We start from the raw sequence: 23,734 nt of genomic DNA on the forward strand, positions 1-23,734 counted from the left end.
CTTTCATTTCTGATTTTAGAAACTTGGGTTTTTATTTATTTATTTTTATTAGGGATGGGGTCTCATCATGTTCCCCCAGGCTGGTCTTGAATGCTGGCCTCAGCGATCCTTCCACTTCCGCCTCACAAAGCGCTGGGATGACAGGCGTGAGCCATGGTGCTCAGTCTCTGATTTTAGTCATTTGTGTCCCGTCTTTCTTTTCTTGGTCAGTCTGGAGAAATATTCGTCAATTTTGTTATTATCTTCAAAAAACCCACCTTCGGTTCTGTTGATTATCTGTTTTGTTTTTCCATTCTCTGTATTTTTACTTCCCATTTCCACTCTCACATTTATTATTTTCTTCCTTTTATTCACTTTGGGTTTAGTTCTTTTTCTAGTTTCTCAAGGTGGAAGGTTAAGTTATTGACTTGAGATTTTTCTTCTTTCTTTGAATGTAGACATTTACAGTTATAAATTTCCCTTTCAGTGCTGCCTTAGCTGCATCTTGGAATTTTTGATATGCTGCGCTATTTTTTTTTTTGTTTTAAAGACAGAGTTGTGCTCTATTGCCCAGGCTGGGGTGCAGTGGTGCAATCTTGGCTCACTGCACCTTCTACCCAGGTTCAAGCCATTCTCATGCCTCAGCCTCCCGAGTAGCTGGAATTACAGATGTGCACCACCCCACCTGGCTAATTTTTTTTTTTTTTTTTTTAATAGAGCGAGACGGGATTTCACCATGTTTCCCAGGCTGATCTCAAACTCCTGGACTCAAGAGATCCTCCCACCTCGACCTCTCACAGTGCTGGGATGAGAGGCGTGAGCCACTGCGCTGGCCCGGGCTGTGCATTTGTTTGCATTCTTCTCAAATTAGTTTTCGGTTTCCCTGATGGTCTCTTTGACTCACTGGTTGTTTAGCAGTGTGTAATTTCCACGTATTTTTGAATCTCCCACATTTCCTTCACTGTTGATTTCCAGTTTCGTGCCAGTACAGCTGAAGAACACCTCTGCTTTGGTCTCAGTCCTTCTCCATTCACTGAGGCTCATTTTGTGGCCTGGCACATGGTCTGTCATGGGGAATGTCCCATGGGTACTCGAGAGGACGGTGTATTCAGCTGTTGTTGGGTGGCGTGTGTGACAGATGTCCATTCGGCGTACCTGGTTTCCGGTGTTAATCTCCGGAATGTTTCTGACACTAGAAAATCAGAAGCTTTTGACCGTTCCCAGTGCCCTGGCTTTGGGAGAGGCCAGTGAACCTGTGGGTTTGGAGCCTGGTGCCATGAGAGAAGCATGTGTGGGAACGCCAGGGGCCGGCTTTGAACCCCATTCCCCCAACATGATGCTGTGTGTGGCAGACATGACGCTTGGCTTTGCTCTCTCAGGGTTCCATCTGCGACAGGGGCTACTTGTGCCCCTGGCCTCATCAGCTCAGGCTGAAGGCGGCCCTGCTCCTGGCCAGAGGGGCTTTGTGAAGCAGAAATAGATGGCCTGGTGCAGGGGCCGAGCCTGGCCAGGACCTCGGCCCTGGGAGTTGTAAAGAAGGCCGGCCTGTACCATGAGCATCTGCATCAAGCTGTGCCCATGTCACGGTGTGCTCGGTGTCTGCCCTGGCACGGGTACATGGCCTGTCTGCACTCAGGCTCCCCGCCTATGGGGCCCAGGCTCACAGAGGTATGAAAGAGGCAAGCACGGCACCGGGGTCTCCGAGCCCAGCCAGCCTCGCTTCGATGCTGGGAGACTAACGTCTTCCATTTTGTCCTCTGCCCAGGCCAGCTGCAGGCCGTCTAGCGGCTGTGCTACTTCTACAGCGCCGTCATGCCCAGCGAGGCCCAGTGTGTCATCTACCACGAGCTCCAGCTCTCCCTGGCCCGCAAGGTGGCCGACAAGGTGCTGGAGGGGCAGATCCTGAAGACCATCAGTCAGCTCTACCTGTCCCTGGGCATGGAGCAGTAAGGGCTGGCTTTGCAGTGGTGGAGGTGGGGGCGGGCAGGGCAGGGAGAGGGGCACAGGGAAGCTGGCCCAGGGCGCCAGCAGCCCCTCTCCTTTTGATCATTTGGTTCTTTGGCATCAGATGCTTTGAGCTGGTGGGCCTGGGGTCGTTCCAGGGCTGCTGCTGGCCCGTGAGTCCCAGCTTGAGCCTCCCTTGTTGGGTCAAAGGTCATCTCAACCCCAGCAGAGGCAGTACGTGCACTCTGGGCTGTTCTTCCTACTGTGGTGGCTTTTGTCGTCTGACCTCTGCCTGCCCCGAATCTTCCCTCCTGGCCTTCATCTGTCCCCTTAAATGTGACCACAGCAGCCACCTGTGGCTTCTCTCCCACAGAAGACAGAGCCAGTTGTGTCACCTGCTTCCCTGGGGCACGGTTTCCAAGGTCTCACGTCCCATAAGTGACCTACTCGGCTTCCCCCAAGCATCCTGACCTGTTGGGGTAACCATGGCCCTGGCCACCCCACCCATAGGGCCCAGTGACATTGCTGCAGTCACACCCCCTCGAGTGTTGGACTTACTGAGAGAGCAGGGAAGGAGCCAGATTCCATGGGGACCCAGGAGACTGGCTCCAGTCTTGGCCTCAGGTTCACAGAAGGAAATGGGCCAGTGTGCTAGAGCCATGCTTCTCAAAGTGTAGTCCCTGGACCAGTAGAGCAGCATCCATGTCACCTAGGAGTTTGTGGCAAGTGGGAGTTCTAGGGCCTGCCCCAGGCCTGTGGAACCAGAAGCTCTGGGAGCAGGGCCAGCAATCTGTACAGACCGGCCTCCGGGTGACTGTGATGCCTGCACACCTTGGGAACCATCGGCCCAGATAGCCTCTGAACACTAACGGCTCCTGGTGCATCTGGAGAAGACACAGGCCATGTCTGGGAGGCAGGGGAGATGGACTAGCACACTCCTCCTGCCACAGGGCAGCATGATGCTCGATTCCCTCAGAAGGATGTCCTTCATCTTTTCCATGCCGTGTGTGTTCACCCTGGCCCTCCCAGCAGCCTGGGAAGGGCAGAACACTGCACACACGAGAGGGCCGTTCCCAGTCCCCACATTCCAGGTTCATCTGTCACCAGACCCACGGGTGGAGGCAGACTGGTTCCAGGAGGATGAGAGCCCTTGTTCTGACACCTGTGTCTGATTCCAGGGCCTACAAATCTGCTCTGGACTACACCAAACGAAGTCTGGGGATTTTCATTGACCTCCAGAGGAAAGAGAAGGAGGCGTATGCCTGGCTGCAAGCAGGGAAGATCTATTACATCTTGCGGCAGAGCGAGCTGGTGACCTGCACATCCAGGTGAGTGGCAAGGGATGCAGGAGGACCCCTGTGCTGTTCACTCTCTGTCCATCCACCCATCCATTCATCCTTCCATCATTTATTTACCTGTTCATCCTTCCATCCATCCATCCATTCTTCTGTCCATCCATCCATCATCCATCCATCCACCATTCATCCATCCTTTTATCATCCATTTATTCACCCGTCTATCCATCCATTCACCTGTCCATCCACCCATCCATTCATCCTTCCATCTTCTATCTGTTTACCTGCTCATCCTTCTATCCATCAATCCATCATCCATCCATCCATCCATTCTTCCATCATCTTCCCATACACCTGTGGGTCCTTCCATCCATCCATCCATCATCCATCCATCCATCCATCCATCCTTCCATCCTTCCATCATCCATCCATTCATCTGTTCGTCTTTCCACGAATCCATCCATCCATCCATCATCCATCCCTCCGTCCATCCATCTATCATCCATCCATCCTTTTATCATCCATTCATTCACCTGTCCATCCATCCATCCATTCACCTGTTCGTCCATCCATTCACCTGTTCGTCCATCTATCCATCCTTCCATCTATCTTTCCATCATCCATCCAACTGTTCATCCTTCTATCCATCTATCCATCCATCATTCTTCTGTTCACCTCTTCGTCCATCCATTCACCTCTTCGTCCGTCCATCCATCCATCCTTCCATCCATCCATCCTTCCATCCATCCATTCTTCTGTCCATCCATCCTTCCATCCATCCTTCCATCCATCTTTCCATTATCCATCCAACCATCTTCCATCCATCCATGATCCATCCATTCACCTGTCCATCCATCCATCCATTCATTCATCATCCATCCTTTTATCATCCATCCATCCATTCACCTGTTCATCCATCCCTCCATCCTTTCTTCCATCCTTTCATCATCCATTCACCTGTTCATTCTTCCATCCATCCATCATCCATCCATCCTTCCATCATTCATCCACTCGTCTGCTCATCCTTCCATCCATCCATCCATCCTTCTATCATCCATCCATTCACCTGTTCATCGTTCCATTCACCTGTTCATCCTTCCATTCATCCATCCATCATCCATCCATCCATCCATTCGTCCATCCATCCATCCATTCGTCCATCCATCATTCATTCATTCAGCCACCATCCATCCACCTGTTCATCCATTCATCCATCCATCCTTCCATCATCCGTCCATTCACCTGTTCATCCTTCCATCCATCCATCCTTCATCCATCCATCCATTTATCCATTCATCCATATATCCATCAATCCATCTATCATCCATCTATCCTTCCATCATCCATCCACTCACCTCCTGTTCATCCTTCCATCCATCCATTTATCCATTCATTCATCCATCCATCCTTCCATCCTTCCATCATCCATCCATCTTTCCATCATCCATCCTTCCATCATCTATCCATTCATCCGTTCATCCTTCCATCCATCCATCATCCATCCAGCCATCATCCATCCATCTGTCCATTCATCCATCCATCCTTTTATCATCCATCCTTCATCCATTTATCATCCATCCATTCACCCGTCTATCCATCCATTCACCTGTTCATCCATCCGTCCATTCATCCTTCCATCAACCATCCATTCACCTGTTCATCCTTCCATCCTTCCATCCATCTACCTGTTCATCCTTCCATCCATCCACCATTCATCCATCCACCATTCATCCATCCATCATTCATCCATCCATCCATTTATCCATTCATCCATTTATCCATTCGTCCATATATCCATCCATCATCCATCCATCCTTCCATCAACCATCTACTCACCTCCTGTTCATCCTTCCATCCATCCATCATTCATCCATCTATCCATTTATCCATTCATCCATCCATCCTTCCATCATCCATCCATTCATCTGTTCATCCTTCCATCCATCCATCATCCATCCATCCATCCACCATTCATCCATCCACCATTCATCCATCCATCATTCATCCATCCATCCATTTATCCATTCATCCATTTATCCATTCGTCCATATATCCATCCATCATCCATCCATCCTTCCATCAACCATCTACTCACCTCCTGTTCATCCTTCCATCCATCCATCATTCATCCATCTAACCATTTATCCATTCATCCATCCATCCTTCCATCATCCATCCATTCATCTGTTCATCCTTCCATCCATCCATCATCCATCCATCCATCCATCATCCATCCATCCATCATCCATCCATCTGTCCATTCATCCATCAGTCCATTCATCCATCCATCATTCATCCATTCTTTTTCCATCCATTCACTCGTCTATTCATCCATTCACCTGTTGTTCCATCCATGTGTCCATTCATCCTTCCATCATCCATCCATTCACCTGTTCATCCTTCCATCCATCCATCATCCATCCACATATCTGTTTATCCATCCATCCATCCATCATCTATCCATGCTTCCATCATCCATCCATGCTTCCATCATCCATCCATCCACCTGTTCATCCTTCCATCCATCCATCATCCATCCACCCATCCATTCATCCATCCTTCCATCATCCATCCTTTCTCCCATCCATCCATTCACCGTTTGTCCATCCATCCATCATTCATCCATCCACCCACCAATCTACCTATTAATCCATCCCTCCATTCATCTATCTGTCCATTTGTTTATCCACACATTCGTCTATCCACCATCTATCCATCCACATGTACATACATCATCTACCCTCCACCCATCCATACATTATCTACCCACCCATACATACATACAGACATACACACAAAATTCCACCCACCCACCCACCCATCCATCCATCCACCCACCCATCCACCCATCCATCCATCCATCCATCCAAGCATTCATCTATCCGCACACCCATCCATCCATCCATGTGTCTACATCTCCTCATCCATTCATCCATCCATCCACTCATTCCTAAACCACTGCTGAGCACCTGTTGTGTGCCTTTTCCCTCCCTCCAACTGGTTCCCTCACATCCTCCCCCAGTGGCCAGCATCTTCTCCCTGAGGGCAGAGGCGTGGCCCCTCAGTGCACAGCACCTGCTGGTATACAGCACATGCTCAAATAATGTGACCACTCAGTTAACACACAGAAGAGCTTGCTCCAAGTGACACGTGGCACATCTCCTTACAAAATGAATCTATCATAGTGGCTGTTTTCAGAGGCTTTTCCAAACACAGTGTGATCTGGAACAAATTGTGAAGCCCACGAGCCTGGTGAAGCTTTCATTATTGAGCACCTGCTGTATATCTCCTTGAGCTGAGGAGAGGGATCAAGAGCTCATGGCCAAGAGAGGACCAGGCCCACCCACAAACACTGCTGATGTGGCAGGGATGTGGCAACGCAGAAAGGTGCCAGGGGCTGGGCTCCCAGCAATCTGGGGGCCACGGAGACTGTTTTGAGTGCAGGGGGAGTGGGCTAGGGCTAGCCTTGTTGGTAGGATTCACAGGTATCGGGCTCCTGGGCTGCAGCTGCTCAGTCACCTCCTGGCACTCAGGTGCATCAGTTCATTGTCCTCATGCCAGTGGTGGGGGCAGCCCTCATGCACAGGGTTTGAAAAATGCTCAGGTGTACCTGTAGTGTGTGAGAGGAAGGAGGCTGGCAAAGGTGCGCGTAGCCACCTCGCTAGGTGTGGGTCTTAAGGGAACTTCTGTCTCCTTTCAGGTGGCACAGAATGTGGACCTGTACACAGGGAACCCCAACCTGGGGCTGGAGCTGTTTGAGGCAGCTGGAGACATCTTCTTCAATGGGGCCTGGGAGCGGGAGGAAGGCATGTCCTTCTACCGGGTGAGCTGGCCTGTGGGCTGATGTGGGTGGGCCTCAGTGGGGCACCTGGAGGCTGAGGTACAGGTGTGGCACGGTAGAGGTCTCCCACCTGGAGGCAGGGCCACCCATGCACATGATGAGTTTCCAAGTGGTCTCACCGGAATGATATTGACCGTGCCCCTGCCCGGGACAAACGCTCGGGGTCTGGACGTGACAATGGCTGTACCTTTGTACCTGATGACCTCAAGCAACCATGAGTGGGAAGTCCTGTCCCCATCTTCCAGATGAGGAAACTGAGGCTCAGAGAGGCACAGGGACATGTCAAAGGACACACAGCATCAGTGGGAGGCCCAGGTCTGCATGCACCCCGAAGTGGGACGGCTTCTCCCTTCCTCTGAGCTCACGGTGTGGCTCAGCCGTGGGCACAGATAAATGTGGTGTTTTTAGAGCAGAGAGGAGTGCTGGCTCCCCCCAGTCAGACTCCCGGTGCCCAGGTGGGAGAGGCTGGTCTGAGGCTGTCGAGTGTAGCTGGATGGGCCTCAGGTGACTCTTCAGCCCCCAACTTGGGTGTCTGAACTGTGTGTTATCCCAGAGCACAGAGCTGTGTCGAGGTGCAGGGGTAGCTGGGGCGTGGGAAGCTCCAAGTACATGTTTGAGCTCTGAGGAGGGCTGTGGGCAAGGTGGGTGCTGCGGGAAACCTGACCCCACCTGCCTGTGTGGTAGGACCAGGTCCTGCCCCTGGCAGTGACTACGGGCAACCGCGAGGTGGAGCTGCAGCTACAGCTGTGCAACAAGCTGGTGGCACTCCTGGCCGCGCTGGAGAAGCCCCAGGAGGGCTTGGAGTTTGCCTACATGGCCCTAGCACTCAGCATCACTCTGGGTAAGTCCCCTGAGCCCCCACCCTGCAAGGACCCACACTTTGCCAGAGCCCAGCCTCCAGGTCTGCAGGCCAGGAGCTGAAACAGCTGCTGGATTTTCCTGGTCTCCTGTCCAGGCAGGCAGATCGACCCAACTGGCTTCCCCGTCCGGCTGTGGGGCACAGCCCGAGGTCTCTCACGCAGTACAGAGCTCCCTGCCTGACTGAGCTCTGCTTCCTCTGCCTGTTCCTGCTGCTGACCACAAGGGCCGCCCAGTGTGCCCTCTGCCTTCCAGACATGCCAGGCATCTCGTTGGTTCCTGTATGTGTCAGGCTGAGTGGCACATTCCCTTTCTCTTGTGCCCTTCCCACCCTTATCAACCACATGGCTCTCTGGCTGATAAAATCCCAGTTCCCCTTCCAGCAGTCTGCCCCTTAAGGCCAGGTATCCCCTGGTGCTGTGCCAGGGTCGTCTGTCCCCCTCCAGAGACAGGGAACCCTAGGCAGGCCACATGCCCGAGCGCCTTGTGCCCCGTGGCCCAGTACACAGTAGGTGTGCAGCTGACTCCCCAAGGTAGGGGTTCTGATCGTGACACACCCAGGAGGAGTCAGATGTCACGTCGTTGGGTTGCCTGGAGCCGGGGTCCCGGGAGCACCTGGACTGCATGGCTTTTGGGCTCCCCTGGTTAAAACCAGTGAGTAAAGGCAGGTGGCTATGTGTAGGCACAGAGCTGGGCCATCCAAGTCCGACTTTGCCAAAGCCTCACAGTAGACAGGGGCAGGCCTTATTAGTTCTGCTTTGCAGATGGGAAAGTGAGTCTGGGAACCTGGAAGGGAATGGCCAGAGCTGCCCAGGTGACCACAGGTGCCTGGAGGCAAGCCAGGTGTGCTGCCCGGGGTCTGCATACCTGCTCCTGAGGGGCCTGTGCCCTCCCTGCCCCAGGGAGCCGCGTCCTCACACCTGCCCCTTTGGCCTGTACCCCAGGGGACCGGCTGAACGAACGCGTGGACTACCACCAGCTGGCAGCCCTGCACCACCGGCTGGGCCATGGCAAGCTGGCGGAGCACTTCTACCTCAAGGCCCTGTAGCTCTGCAACTTGCCCCTGGAGTTTGACGAGGAGACCCTCTACTACGTGAAGGTGTACCTGGTGCTCGGTGACATCATCTACGACCTGAAGGTGGGTAGGGGGGGCAGGGCTCGGGGTGTTCCCGGCCCCCTTGGAGTGAGATCTCCACCCAGACCCCAGAGGCCTGGGTTCCAGCCTTCCTTAGGAATGGCCCAGTGGCCTCCCTGAAGTTCTGCACCCAGCTGGAGGAGCCGGCAAGCTTAGCAGATACAACCCAGCTCCCAAGATGGCCAGGCCCCACCCTCAGGAACTCAGACTCAGCCAGGGAGGCTGACACATGAGTGTGCAATGGTGGCCTCCGAGTAAAGAAGGGGGATTGTAGTCAGGGGGGCCCTCCTGGAGGAGGTGACACCAAAGCTGAGTCTTGACAGTCAAGTGTCAAGTTGCATTTAACAAAGAAAACAGGGTTGGGAGAAGGACATTTCGGAGGACGGCATCATCCTCACATTGAATCCACGTTGCAAGATCAAATCCTGGCACCTCCTCTAGGAAGCCTGCCCAGGGTGCCAGCCTGCACTGAGCAACTCCTTCCTGGAGTCCCGAGACACCTTGAATCTTCACACCACCCAGGAAGGGTGGGGTGGGACCCCAGTGTCTTACCATTGGGTTCACAGACAGGGAAACCCCAGCTTAGGGCAGGTGCAGTGGGGCGGGGCCCCAGCCAGCCAGGCTGAGGCCTTGCTGGGTCGGGTCTGTCTCGAGGGGAGGTGCTGTGCTCCCTCTGCCCCCAGCCCTGCAGGGGTGGAGAGCTGGGACTGGCAGACTCAGACCTGGGGTGTCTCCACCCCTCTGCCCAGCAGGCACCGCTCCCCCTCAGCATCGCACCGGCGCCGCGTCAGTGCTCCTTATGGGCTGAGGGGCCAGGGCGCTCCAGTCCAGGGGCCGAGATCTTGGCGGCCTTAGAACAACATGAGGAGCTGGGGCAGCCCTAAGACCCCGCCCCGTTTCCCCCACCTCAGGCCTGGGGCTGCCCGGGAGGCCTCTTCCCAGTGCTGGCGACACCTGGTGGTCAGAAGTGGTCCCTGTGGTCTCCCAAGTCCCAGCCAGACAGGGAGGTGCCAGGTGTCAGGCCCAGAGGGACGCTGCTCAGGGGCTCGCCTGGGACCCAGGGGGACGGGCCTCCCAGAAGAGGCCTTTATCTCTCTTGGTCAAGCCTGCCGCCCATTCCGCCTGTCCAGGAGAAAGGAAAGGGCCAAGTAGTACCTGAGAGGCCAAAGTCCACGGTTGGGGTCGAGGGGCAGAGGCCTCCTTCACCTACTTCCCATGCACAGCCCTCCTTCCCATGCACAGTCCTCCTTCCCATGTACAGCCCTCCTTTACCTCCTTCCCGTGCACAACCTTCCTTCACCTCCTTCCCGTGCACAACCTTCCTTCACCTCCTTCCCATGCACAGCCCTCTGGGCCTCATCGTGACTATGCTGTCAGCGCAGGCCAGCTTCCCACAGGGAGGCCGCCTTGGAATTCCCCAAGGGCGGCTGTCTTTCCAAGGCTACACCCTCCTCCTTGTATAGGAGGCTCTGGACCCAGGGCCCAGAGGAGTGGGAGAAAAAGCCGGGCTGGATGGAGCCTGGAAGGCTGGCAGAGAAGCAGGTTTAAATGGGCATCTTTGCCAATTGCCTCTAAAATGGGGTCCCCTTTAGTCTACACATGAGAGTGAGCCCTGGAATAGGGTGGATTAGGTGTGTCCTGGCTCAGCCTGCCACTCACTAGCTGCTTCACACACTACAGGCACATGGAAATGCACACACACACAGGCACACGCACACACAGGCATGCACACAGGCACAGAAACATGCACATGCACAGGCACACGCAGAGACATATGCTTTGGCTGGCTCCTTCCTGTTTAGTTGGGAAGCCCCCACCCCTTCAGGAAGCCTTTGCCTTCCACCCCCGGCTGAGTCTGGGGCCTCCTGGGCTTCCCTCTGCCACAGCCCGGGCCACCCTGTGTGGTCAGTGTTCACTCAAAGGTCCCTCAGACTGGGAGCAAGGACGTTAGGCTCAGCCACGCACCCAACACAGAGTCCAGTGTTCGGCTGGGCTGGGGGGCATTGGATGAGCAGTGGCGGTGACTCGGGGCCTTCTCACGCCCCTGCTCTGTGTGTGGGGTGGGGCAGTGAGGGAATGGACTGCTGCATCTTGGACTTTCTCATTGGCCCTGGGAGCCATCTTGAGATGGTAAAGAGGAACAGGCCAGGCATGGGTCTTAGAGAGGTCCCTTGGGTGACCCCCATGTGGAGGAGGTGCCTGGGGAGAAGCCGGGTGGGGGATGGGAGGGTCAAGGAGGAGGTCTGGGAGACGGCATCCCAACCCAGGGATGGTGAGTTTGAGCCAAAGATGCATTGAAAACAGGAGTGGATGTCTGGGGAGTCACACTCCATCAATATTTCAGGGAACATTGCCAGAGAGGACACCTGTGAGATGGTTTTGTACCTGGCCTGTCCCGTGGAGGGCCTGGAAATGGTCAGCATGGACAGGGGCCAGAGGGGAGCCTGGGTCACTCAACGCTGTGCCCCTGCTGTGGCTTGGAGCCACGGGTCCTGCATGGAACTCTCAGAGCAGGCAGGATCTGCCCTGACCTCAGCCCATGGGGAAAGCAGCCACTGCCTGCAGAGAGGGTGGCACTGAGGCAGGAGGCGTGGGGTGAGTGGGGCATAGGGACAGTCAGGAAGGCTTCCAGGGGTGTCAGGGTCATCCCCACCTGCAGCTGAGACCACAGCAGTGTCACAGGCTTCGGGGCTCATGGGGTGAGCCAGCATTGGCTGGACATGTGGAATGACCTGGAGACAGGAACGGCCTCTGGGAAGACGGGCTCCGAGTCCCCCTTTTGCTGAGCATGGCCTGTCCCTTTCAGGACCCCTTTTGATGCAGCCGGGTACTACCAGCTGGCACTGGCAGCTGCCGTGGACCTGGGCAACAAGAAGGCACGGCTGAAGATCTACACGTGGCCGGCCACCATCTCCCACAACTTCCTCCTGGACCGCGAGAAGTCGATCCTCTTCTACCAGAAGGCCAGGACCTTCGCCACAGAACTCAACGTCCGCAGGGTCAACCTACCTCCTCTGCCACTCTGCGGGTGGGCCCCCTGGTTGACCCCAGCCACCCTCGCTGAGGACAGCATCCGAGGGAATCGGTTTTGTGCAAGGAGGATGGTCTCCTGCCTCTCCTGGTGTCTCCGTGGCTCATTTTCTGGGAAATGGAGGCATGAAAACAGGGTTCAAATAGCAATAAATGGTTTTTTTTTGCAATAACATACCAAAGTCCCCAGGGCATCCTTCCCTGTGTGCTTCCTGGGCTATGTCTAGGGGCCAGCTCCTTCCCTGGTGGCAGCCCTCTTGGGGATGAGAAGGACTGTGAGTCCAACAGACCTGGGCCAGGTCACCATGAGCCTAGGTTTCCTCGGCGGCCAGAGGGGAGATGGTGGTGGAACTCTGGGCAGCTTCCTGCTCTCCCTGCTCAGAGCTTTTGCTGTAGGTCTCGTGCCGCCGTTGCCTTTAACCTTCAGGCCACTGTGCCCGGATGTGGGGGATGCTAGTGTCCCTGTTCGCCATTGGAGAAATAGAGGCACAGAGAGGTTAGGTGTCTGGCTGACCGTCACACAGCAGGTAGGGGCGGAGACGCAGAGCCCAGTACACTGACCACCACACCACCCTGTCAGCCTGCAGCCAGGAAGGTGTCCCCCATTAGGACCCAAGGTCAGCTCCTGGACCTCTCTTGTGGTGTCAGGAGAGCCACAGGCCAGTGAGGGTGGCGACGGGCATCCCTCAGTCAGTGTCCTCTGCTCCCAGACTTGGTTGGGCCAAGCCTGGCTAGTCCCACCTCTGGCCACTGGTCAGCCCTGCGGGAAGTGAGATGCAGGGATCTCCACCTGTGTAGACGCTGTTACCCAGTATTGAAAGCCTTATCTGGGCTGACCACAGCTATCCCCACATGCCCCTCCCCTTCCGGCCCCCGGCCCTCATCCCAGTCCCAGGAATCCCAGGTTTTCCTGCTTGGAATCTCTGGGCCCCAGGGAACACAGCTCACACGGTCTCTTTGCCAGTTTACGGCAAGGAAACCGAGGTTCAGAGACTGTGGGTGTCCCACGTGATTCTCACGTACACTGCACTCTCCCAGGCCCCTCTTTTAAACACTTTAAATGAGGTGACTTTCACATCACATGCAATTAACTATTTCAACGCGATTAATGTGGTGGCATTTCTGTATTCACAGTCCTGTGCAACCACTCATGCCATCTAGTTTCAAAATGTGTTCATCTCCCCAGAAGAAACCTCCCATCCTCACTAAGCAGTTACCCCTCCTTGGTATCCCCAAGCCCCTCGTTTAATGGAAGGGGAAACTGAGGCCCGCAGAGAGACTTGCCAGTGGATGGAGCTCTGATAATAAGGAATCAGGCACCCATCTGCTGGTTCAATCCTGGGTTGGTTTTCCACCCAGCAGAGGTGACAGAGCCAGGAGGTTCTGGGACCCCATGCTTGCAGCCAGAGCCCTACCCTGAGCCCCCCCACCAGGGAGCAGCAGAGAGCTTTCCAGAACCAGCCGCGGGGCTGGCAGGAAGCAGCGCGTCAGAACTGCTGACAAACCTCACGTGGACTCCAGATCCCTGTCTCTGGGGGTTGGGCTTGGGAATTGGAGAGGAGGCCGCATGATTGGAAACGAAGACAGCACGGCCTGGCTGGAGCAGCCGGAAGCGCCGTCACGTTGCCCGAGGACAGACTTCGTGCCCGCTGGGTTGGACCTGCAGCCATTCTTCTCGGGGTGGGGCCCCTAGGTCAGGGTTGCTCTTGGTCCCCGACCTGCCTCAGAGTCCGGGGGGCTTTGGAACTGTGCCTCCCCATCTCCACCCACCCTGGCTGGTGCCATGAGGGGCCTGTATCCTGGGATCCTGTTCCTCTTGGGCAGCAGAGACTGGGGGACCAGAGGAGATGACGGGTCTTCAAGCCCCACATTCAAACCCCAGCCCACCACTGACAGTCTGGGGGTTCGGGATGAGGGAGTTGATGTCTCTGAGCCCCAGTTTTGCCATCACTAAAATGAGGCCGACATACTGGGGCAGAGTGCCAGCCCCCGGGCTAACAGAGACCTGTTTCCTACTGACAATCCCTCTTACCCCTAGGAACAGCTCCAACAACCACACACTAGAGAACACTCAACCCAGGCCAACTTGTCAGAGGCACGAGAACCAGAGCGACTCCATCTTGAATGGGGGCTGGGTAAAGGGAGGCTGAGACCTGCTGGGCCGCATTCCCAGGAGGCTAGGCATTCTTAGTCACAGGATGAGATAGGAGGTCCCCACAAGATACAGGTCATAAAGACCTTGCTGATAAAGCAAGTTGCAGTAAAGTCGGCCAAAGCCCACCAAACCCAAGATGGCCACGAGAGTGACCTCTGATTGTCCTCACGGCTCATTATGTGCTAATTATAATGCATTAGCTGTTACAAGACACTCCGACCAGCGCCGCGACAGTTTACAGATGCCATGGCAACATCTGGAGGTTGCCCTACATGGTCTTAGAAGGGAGAGCAGAAACTCTCAGTTCCGGGAATTGCCCACCCCTTTCCTGGAACACTCATGAATAGTCCAACCCTTGTTTAGCGTATGATCAAGAAATAACCATGAAAATGGGCAACCAGCAGCCTTTGGCACCACTTTGCCTATGGAGCAGCCATTCTTTTTTTTCTTTTTTTCTTTTTTTTTTTTTTTTTTTTTTTTGAGATGGAGTCTCGCTCTGTTGGCCGAACTGGAATGCAGTGGCGTGATCTTGGCTCACTACAACCTCTACCTCTTGGGTTCAAGCGATTCTCTTGCCTCAGCCTTCCTAGTAGCTGGGATTACAGGCACCTGCCACCACGCCCAGTTAATGTTTTGTATTTTAGTGGCGACAGGGTTTTGCCATGTTGGACCAGGCTGGTCTCGAACTTCTCACCTCAGGTGACCCACCTGCCTCGGCATCCCAAAGTTATAGGATTACAGGAGTGAGCCATTGCGCCCGGCCAGAGTAGCCATTCTTTTATTCCTTTCCTTTCCTAATAAACTTGATTTCACTTTATGGACTCGCCCCGAATTCTTTCTTCTGTGAGATCCAAGAAACCTCTCTTGGGGTCTGGATCGGAACCGCTTTCCAGTAACAAACTTGCTTAACCTCTCAGACCCTTTTTCTCTTCATCTGTAACCAAAGACAAAGACTCCCCCGAGGTTCCAAAAGTGTGGAGAGAACGCCTGGGAAACGAGGGGCACAGAGTTGGTGTGCAGAACCAATATCACAAAGTGAGTGTCAAGCCACTGTCATACTGGAAGTAATATCATGCTCTCCCCCACAAGTTATGAGGAACAATATCACAGGGAGGTGTGTACCTTCTCCGGTAGTGGGACTAGTATCATCATCTCTTCCTTTAGATGACAGGAACGATGTCACAGGGTGGGTGTACACCCCATGTGTTTTTGGAAGCAATGTCATTCTCTCTTCTTCTAGGTTTTACGATTCACATCACAGGCGGGGTGTACACCCCTTATTATATTGGATGGCGTCTCATCCTCTTTCAACCTGTATCTTTAGAACAATATCCCATGGGGGTTGTATATCTTTTCAATATTGATAGTAATACCATCTTCTCCTTTCCTGGATATCAGAAACAATATCACAGGAGGTGTGTACACCACTTGCAATGTTGGTAGTAATATCACCTCTCTCCTGTGGTTATTAAGGACAAAATCCCAGGGCGGCTGTACGGTTCCTACTTTATTGGGAGTAATATCATCCATTCACCCCCTGGATATCAGGAACCATATCACAGAAGAGTTGTCCACCCCCTTCGATATTGTCAGCCATGTCATCTTCTTCCCGCCAGGATATTAGGAACGATACCCGAGGTTTGGGGGCGGTGTACACCCACTGCGATATCGAAAGTAAAATCAGCCTCTTTCCCACTGGATATTAGGAACGATATCACGGGTGTGTGTGCACCTTCTGGGATATTGGGAGTACTCTCAGCCTCCACCCTTCTGCATATCAGGAACAACACAAAGGGGGCAGGGTGGTTACATCCCCTGTGATATTGAGAGCAATACTCTTCTCTTTCCCCTATACATTAGGAACTACATCACAGGGGTCTGTACACCTTCAGCGATATTGGGATTCCTGTTATCCTCTCCCCCATTGAATGTTGAAAACGATATCACAGAAGGGTGTACACCCCCTGCAATATGGCCAGTAACATCATCGTCTCTACCTTTGGATACTAGGAACAACATCACAGAGGGTGTGTACACTCCCCTGCAATATTGGGCATAATGTTATCCTCCCTTCCCCTGAATATTAGAAACGATATCCCTGGTGGAGGGAGGTGGAGTACATTAAGAACAACATCACTGGGTGGCTGTACTCCCCCTGCGATATTGTGCGTAGTATCATCCTCTCTTGCCTAGGATATTAAGAACAATATCACAGGAGGGGGGTACAGCCACAGTCCCTGCGTTATTGGGAGTAATAGCGTCTTCTTCCACTCTAGATATAAGCAACAATATCCCTGGGTTTGTGTACATCCCTTGCGATATAGGGCATATTGTCATTGTCACCCAATGTGGATATTGGGTGCAGTGTCTCAGCGGGGTTTACACCTTCTTCGATATTCGGAGTAATATCATCCTCTCCCCTCAGGATCGTAGGCTAAATGTCGAAGGGGTTTTACAACTCGTACGATATGGGCAGTAATAGCATCCTATCCCCACCTGGATGTTAGGAACTATATCACAGGGGACTGTACACTTCTTGGCATATTGGGAATCTTATCATCCTCTCCCATTTTGGATATTATGAAAAATATTAGAAACGAGGTGTACACCCGCTGAGATATTGAGAGTAATATTATGCTCTCCTCTTCGGGATATTAGGAACAATATTGCAGGAGGTGTGTACAACCCCTGTGATATTGGGAGTAATATCATTCTCTCTCTTTGAATATAAGAAACCATATCACAGGAGGATGTACCCCACCCCCGGTGATACTGGGAGTCATATGATGTTATTCGGAACAATAGCACAGTGGGTGTGTAAAATCCCTGCAATATTGCCACTAGTATTATCTTCTCCATCCCAGGATATAAGGAACAATGTCACAAGGGGATGTACACCCCTGTGATATTGGGGATAACATCTTCCTCTCCCGGCTGGCTATTAGTAATATCTTCCTCTCTCCGGCTGGATGTGAGGGAAAATATCACAGTGGAGGTCGACGCCCTTTGTGATATTGGGAGTAATATTATCCTCTCGCAGGTTGGATAGAGGGAACAAGATGACCGAAAGGATGAATACACGCTGCGGTACTTTCATTCACGTCAGCCGCTACCCCCTGGTTATTAGGAATAACATCATAGAGGAGTGAACACTTTCTTCGATATTGGGAGTAATATCATCTTCTCAACGCAGGATATCAGGAACAAGCCTATTAATTGTTAATATTAATAAATACAATAAAAATTGATACTAATCATCAACATTACTAATGACAATAAAGATACTAAATATTATTCACTCAAAATGTTAACGATTAGTATTAATAATTAATAATCATAACACTATTAATAATAAAATAATGGTATCAATAACTAATGTTACTTAAGTCAATACAAAGTGATACTGGCAAAAACACAATAATTAATATAAAAAATTAATATTAATAAATGACATAATTATTAAAAATTAATTTTGGGCATCCATCATCATCTATTTAAATTAATTATCAATATTAATGAGAAAATATTAATTGATAATATTATTGATAATTATTATAATTGATTCTTAATATTTAATAAATAATTCTATCATTGTTCCCTGAGTAATATTCTGAAGATACACACACGTCTGTGAAAGAACTAATCATTTCCAGAGAGAGAAACGATACTACTCACAATATCGAAAACAGGATGTGAGTCCACAATGTGAGTCCACAATGGCTCCCAATAGCCAAGGGGGGGAGAGGGGGTGGCTATTGGTCCCCACCTCGCGGGGGCTGGCTCACCCCCCTGCGAGGCGGCGCCCAATAGCCAAGGGGGGGAGAGGGGGTGGCTATTGGTCCCCACCTCGCGGGGGCTGGCTCACCCCCCTGCGAGGCGGCGCCCAATAGCCAAGGGGGGGAGAGGGGGTGGCTATTGGTCCCCACCTCGCGGGGGGTGGCTCACCCCCCTGCGAGGCGGCTCCCAATAGCCAAGGGGGGGAGAGGGGGTGGCTATTGGTCCCCACCTCGCGGGGGGTGGCTCACCCCCCTGCGAGGCGGCTCCCAATAGCCAAGGGGGGGAGAGGGGGTGGCTATTGGTCCCCACCTCGCGGGGGGTGGCTCACCCCCCTGCGAAGCGGCTCCCAATAGCCAAGGGGGGGAGAGGGGGTGGCTATTGGTCCCCACCTCGCGGGGGGTGGCTCACCCCCCTGCGAGGCGGCTCCCAATAGCCAAGGGGGGGAGAGGGGGTGGCTATTGGTCCCCACCTCGCGGGGGGTGGCTCACCCCCCTGCGAGGCGGCTCCCAATAGCCAAGGGGGGGAGAGGGGGTGGCTATTGGTCCCCACCTCGCGGGGGGTGGCTCACCCCCCTGCGAGGCGGCTCCCAATAGCCAAGGGGGGGAGAGGGGGTGGCTATTGGTCCCCACCTCGCGGGGGGTGGCTCACCCCCCTGCGAGGCGGCTCCCAATAGCCAAGGGGGGGAGAGGGGGTGGCTATTGGTCCCCACCTCGCGGGGGGTGGCTCACCCCCCTGCGAGGTGGCTCCCAATAGCCAAGGGGGGGAGAGGGGGTGGCTATTGGTCCCCACCTCGCGGGGGGTGGCTCACCCCCCTGCGAGGTGGCTCCCAATAGCCAAGGGGGGGAGAGGGGGTGGCTATTGGTCCCCACTTCGCGGGGGGTGGCTCACCCCCCTGCGAGGTGGCTCCCAATAGCCAAGGGGGGGAGAGGGGGTGGCTATTGGTCCCCACCTCGCGGGGGGTGGCTCACCCCCCTGCGAGGTGGCTCCCAATAGCCAAGGGGGGGAGAGGGGGTGGCTATTGGTCCCCACCTCGCGGGGGGTGGCTCACCCCCCTGCGAGGTGGCGCCCAATAGCCAAGGGGGGGAGAGGGGGTGGCTATTGGTCCCCACCTCGCGGGGGCTGGCTCACCCCCCTGCGAGGCGGCGCCCAATAGCCAAGGGGGGGAGAGGGGGTGGCTATTGGTCCCCACCTCGCGGGGGCTGGCTCACCCCCCTGCGAGGCGGCGCCCAATAGCCAAGGGGGGGAGAGGGGGTGGCTATTGGTCCCCACCTCGCGGGGGCTGGCTCACCCCCCTGCGAGGCGGCGCCCAATAGCCAAGGGGGGGAGAGGGGGTGGCTATTGGTCCCCACCTCGCGGGGGCTGGCTCACCCCCCTGCGAGGCGGCGCCCAATAGCCAAGGGGGGGAGAGGGGGTGGCTATTGGTCCCCACCTCGCGGGGGCTGGCTCACCCCCCTGCGAGGCGGCGCCCAATAGCCAAGGGGGGGAGAGGGGGTGGCTATTGGTCCCCACCTCGCGGGGGCTGGCTCACCCCCCTGCGAGGCGGCGCCCAATAGCCAAGGGGGGGAGAGGGGGTGGCTATTGGTCCCCACCTCGCGGGGGCTGGCTCACCCCCCTGCGAGGCGGCGCCCAATAGCCAAGGGGGGGAGAGGGGGTGGCTATTGGTCCCCACCTCGCGGGGGCTGGCTCACCCCCCTGCGAGGCGGCGCCCAATAGCCAAGGGGGGGAGAGGGGGTGGCTATTGGTCCCCACCTCGCGGGGGCTGGCTCACCCCCCTGCGAGGCGGCGCCCAATAGCCAAGGGGGGGAGAGGGGGTGGCTATTGGTCCCCACCTCGCGGGGGCTGGCTCACCCCCCTGCGAGGCGGCGCCCAATAGCCAAGGGGGGGGAGAGGGGGTGGCTATTGGTCCCCACCTCGCGGGGGCTGGCTCACCCCCCTGCGAGGCGGCGCCCAATAGCCAAGGGGGGGAGAGGGGGTGGCTATTGGTCCCCACCTCGCGGGGGCTGGCTCACCCCCCTGCGAGGCGGCGCCCAATAGCCAAGGGGGGGAGAGGGGGTGGCTATTGGTCCCCACCTCGCGGGGGCTGGCTCACCCCCCTGCGAGGCGGCGCCCAATAGCCAAGGGGGGGAGAGGGGGTGGCTATTGGTCCCCACCTCGCGGGGGCTGGCTCACCCCCCTGCGAGGCGGCGCCCAATAGCCAAGGGGGGGAGAGGGGGTGGCTATTGGTCCCCACCTCGCGGGGGCTGGCTCACCCCCCTGCGAGGCGGCGCCCAATAGCCAAGGGGGGGAGAGGGGGTGGCTATTGGTCCCCACCTCGCGGGGGCTGGCTCACCCCCCTGCGAGGCGGCGCCCAATAGCCAAGGGGGGGAGAGGGGGTGGCTATTGGTCCCCACCTCGCGGGGGCTGGCTCACCCCCCTGCGAGGCGGCGCCCAATAGCCAAGGGGGGGAGAGGGGGTGGCTATTGGTCCCCACCTCGCGGGGGCTGGCTCACCCCCCTGCGAGGCGGCGCCCAATAGCCAAGGGGGGGAGAGGGGGTGGCTATTGGTCCCCACCTCGCGGGGGCTGGCTCACCCCCCTGCGAGGCGGCGCCCAATAGCCAAGGGGGGGAGAGGGGGTGGCTATTGGTCCCCACCTCGCGGGGGCTGGCTCACCCCCCTGCGAGGCGGCGCCCAATAGCCAAGGGGGGGAGAGGGGGTGGCTATTGGTCCCCACCTCGCGGGGGCTGGCTCACCCCCCTGCGAGGCGGCGCCCAATAGCCAAGGGGGGGAGAGGGGGTGGCTATTGGTCCCCACCTCGCGGGGGCTGGCTCACCCCCCTGCGAGGCGGCGCCCAATAGCCAAGGGGGGGAGAGGGGGTGGCTATTGGTCCCCACCTCGCGGGGGCTGGCTCACCCCCCTGCGAGGCGGCGCCCAATAGCCAAGGGGGGGAGAGGGGGTGGCTATTGGTCCCCACCTCGCGGGGGCTGGCTCACCCCCCTGCGAGGCGGCGCCCAATAGCCAAGGGGGGGAGAGGGGGTGGCTATTGGTCCCCACCTCGCGGGGGCTGGCTCACCCCCCTGCGAGGCGGCGCCCAATAGCCAAGGGGGGGAGAGGGGGTGGCTATTGGTCCCCACCTCGCGGGGGCTGGCTCACCCCCCTGCGAGGCGGCGCCCAATAGCCAAGGGGGGGAGAGGGGGTGGCTATTGGTCCCCACCTCGCGGGGGCTGGCTCACCCCCCTGCGAGGCGGCGCCCAATAGCCAAGGGGGGGAGAGGGGGTGGCTATTGGTCCCCACCTCGCGGGGGCTGGCTCACCCCCCTGCGAGGCGGCGCCCAATAGCCAAGGGGGGGAGAGGGGGTGGCTATTGGTCCCCACCTCGCGGGGGCTGGCTCACCCCCCTGCGAGGCGGCGCCCAATAGCCAAGGGGGGGAGAGGGGGTGGCTATTGGTCCCCACCTCGCGGGGGCTGGCTCACCCCCCTGCGAGGCGGCGCCCAATAGCCAAGGGGGGGAGAGGGGGTGGCTATTGGTCCCCACCTCGCGGGGGCTGGCTCACCCCCCTGCGAGGCGGCGCCCAATAGCCAAGGGGGGGAGAGGGGGTGGCTATTGGTCCCCACCTCGCGGGGGCTGGCTCACCCCCCTGCGAGGCGGCGCCCAATAGCCAAGGGGGGAGAGGGGGTGGCTATTGGTCCCCACCTCGCGGGGGCTGGCTCACCCCCCTGCGAGGCGGCGCCCAATAGCCAAGGGGGGGAGAGGGGGTGGCTATTGGTCCCCACCTCGCGGGGGCTGGCTCACCCCCCTGCGAGGCGGCGCCCAATAGCCAAGGGGGGGAGAGGGGGTGGCTATTGGTCCCCACCTCGCGGGGGCTGGCTCACCCCCCTGCGAGGCGGCGCCCAATAGCCAAGGGGGGGAGAGGGGGTGGCTATTGGTCCCCACCTCGCGGGGGCTGGCTCACCCCCCTGCGAGGCGGCGCCCAATAGCCAAGGGGGGGAGAGGGGGTGGCTATTGGTCCCCACCTCGCGGGGGCTGGCTCACCCCCCTGCGAGGCGGCGCCCAATAGCCAAGGGGGGGAGAGGGGGTGGCTATTGGTCCCCACCTCGCGGGGGCTGGCTCACCCCCCTGCGAGGCGGCGCCCAATAGCCAAGGGGGGGAGAGGGGGTGGCTATTGGTCCCCACCTCGCGGGGGCTGGCTCACCCCCCTGCGAGGCGGCGCCCAATAGCCAAGGGGGGGAGAGGGGGTGGCTATTGGTCCCCACCTCGCGGGGGCTGGCTCACCCCCCTGCGAGGCGGCGCCCAATAGCCAAGGGGGGGAGAGGGGGTGGCTATTGGTCCCCACCTCGCGGGGGCTGGCTCACCCCCCTGCGAGGCGGCGCCCAATAGCCAAGGGGGGGAGAGGGGGTGGCTATTGGTCCCCACCTCGCGGGGGCTGGCTCACCCCCCTGCGAGGCGGCGCCCAATAGCCAAGGGGGGGAGAGGGGGTGGCTATTGGTCCCCACCTCGCGGGGGCTGGCTCACCCCCCTGCGAGGCGGCGCCCAATAGCCAAGGGGGGGAGAGGGGGTGGCTATTGGTCCCCACCTCGCGGGGGCTGGCTCACCCCCCTGCGAGGCGGCGCCCAATAGCCAAGGGGGGGAGAGGGGGTGGCTATTGGTCCCCACCTCGCGGGGGCTGGCTCACCCCCCTGCGAGGCGGCGCCCAATAGCCAAGGGGGGGAGAGGGGGTGGCTATTGGTCCCCACCTCGCGGGGGCTGGCTCACCCCCCTGCGAGGCGGCGCCCAATAGCCAAGGGGGGGAGAGGGGGTGGCTATTGGTCCCCACCTCGCGGGGGCTGGCTCACCCCCCTGCGAGGCGGCGCCCAATAGCCAAGGGGGGGAGAGGGGGTGGCTATTGGTCCCCACCTCGCGGGGGCTGGCTCACCCCCCTGCGAGGCGGCGCCCAATAGCCAAGGGGGGGAGAGGGGGTGGCTATTGGTCCCCACCTCGCGGGGGCTGGCTCACCCCCCTGCGAGGCGGCGCCCAATAGCCAAGGGGGGGAGAGGGGGTGGCTATTGGTCCCCACCTCGCGGGGGCTGGCTCACCCCCCTGCGAGGCGGCGCCCAATAGCCAAGGGGGGGAGAGGGGGTGGCTATTGGTCCCCACCTCGCGGGGGCTGGCTCACCCCCCTGCGAGGCGGCGCCCAATAGCCAAGGGGGGGAGAGGGGGTGGCTATTGGTCCCCACCTCGCGGGGGCTGGCTCACCCCCCTGCGAGGCGGCGCCCAATAGCCAAGGGGGGGAGAGGGGGTGGCTATTGGTCCCCACCTCGCGGGGGCTGGCTCACCCCCCTGCGAGGCGGCGCCCAATAGCCAAGGGGGGGAGAGGGGGTGGCTATTGGTCCCCACCTCGCGGGGGCTGGCTCACCCCCCTGCGAGGCGGCGCCCAATAGCCAAGGGGGGGAGAGGGGGTGGCTATTGGTCCCCACCTCGCGGGGGCTGGCTCACCCCCCTGCGAGGCGGCGCCCAATAGCCAAGGGGGGAGAGGGGGTGGCTATTGGTCCCCACCTCGCGGGGGCTGGCTCACCCCCCTGCGAGGCGGCGCCCAATAGCCAAGGGGGGGAGAGGGGGTGGCTATTGGTCCCCACCTCGCGGGGGCTGGCTCACCCCCCTGCGAGGCGGCGCCCAATAGCCAAGGGGGGGAGAGGGGGTGGCTATTGGTCCCCACCTCGCGGGGGCTGGCTCACCCCCCTGCGAGGCGGCGCCCAATAGCCAAGGGG

The 23,734-nt window shown here is 57.6% G+C and overlaps 1 pseudogene; it reads left to right on the forward strand.

Annotated features, from left to right (window-relative positions):
• Positions 1-16,716, forward strand: part of LOC139361021 (SH3 domain and tetratricopeptide repeat-containing protein 1-like) — a 43,260-nt pseudogene extending 26,544 nt beyond the window's left edge.
• Positions 16,717-23,734: the final 7,018 nt, after the last annotated feature.

The sequence above is a fragment of the Macaca nemestrina genome (assembly GCF_043159975.1).
Source record: "Macaca nemestrina isolate mMacNem1 chromosome 4 unlocalized genomic scaffold, mMacNem.hap1 SUPER_4_unloc_1, whole genome shotgun sequence".
Taxonomy (NCBI): domain Eukaryota; kingdom Metazoa; phylum Chordata; class Mammalia; order Primates; family Cercopithecidae; genus Macaca; species Macaca nemestrina.